Below are 782 nucleotides of genomic sequence, written 5' to 3'. Positions count from 1 at the left end.
CACACGTTTGCTTGTTATCCACAAGAAACTTAGCATTTGCTAAGCTGTTAGCTCAAATCATAAGATTAAAAGCACATTTTCTGGATTTTCCACTTAAGACTATACGTCTAGACAATGCTGGTGAATTTACNACTATGAGACCTCCTGGTACAACCCCATTACCAGAAGCACACAAGGTTGATTTGGGAAAGAAAAATGCAGTAGAGCCTAAAGAGCTTAAAGAGCCTAATGAGACCAACTACGTCCACAGAGAAAGACACTATGGCCGTGGCCGTGGTGGCAGAGGACAAGGTGGTCGTGGAGGCCAGGCTGGCCGAGGAGGCCGCGGACGTGGTGGTAGGGGCCGTGGGTCCTTTAAACCACACACCAAGGCCAAATCGGTTTGCCACAGATGTGGTATGTCAAACCACTGGTCCAAGAACTGCAGAACTCCCAAACACCTCATTGATGCATATCAAGAAGTTCTAAAGAAGAATCCAGAAGCCAACTACGTGCATATCGATGACGAAGGAGACTTCGATCATGAGAAGGATGACTTACTTGACTATGAGACTTCCGATTGCCTCAAGAATGATGATTGATTTTCAATTTTATTTTGGTTTAATTTCTATGCTTTTATGATTTAATTTCCTTCTATGAAATGACTTTGATTTAAATTCAATGGATTTTATTTTATTTTATATGATTGTCTTGTTAAAACACAAAATTATTGTCCTATTTATAGAAATGGCCGAGGACATGAGTGAACTAGTGGTGGACAGTGGTTCCAGCCACACTATACT

Source organism: Camelina sativa, chromosome 10 (genome assembly GCF_000633955.1).
Source record: "Camelina sativa cultivar DH55 chromosome 10, Cs, whole genome shotgun sequence".
NCBI classification, from domain to species: domain Eukaryota; kingdom Viridiplantae; phylum Streptophyta; class Magnoliopsida; order Brassicales; family Brassicaceae; genus Camelina; species Camelina sativa.
Note: the sequence above shows the minus strand (reverse complement) of the source record.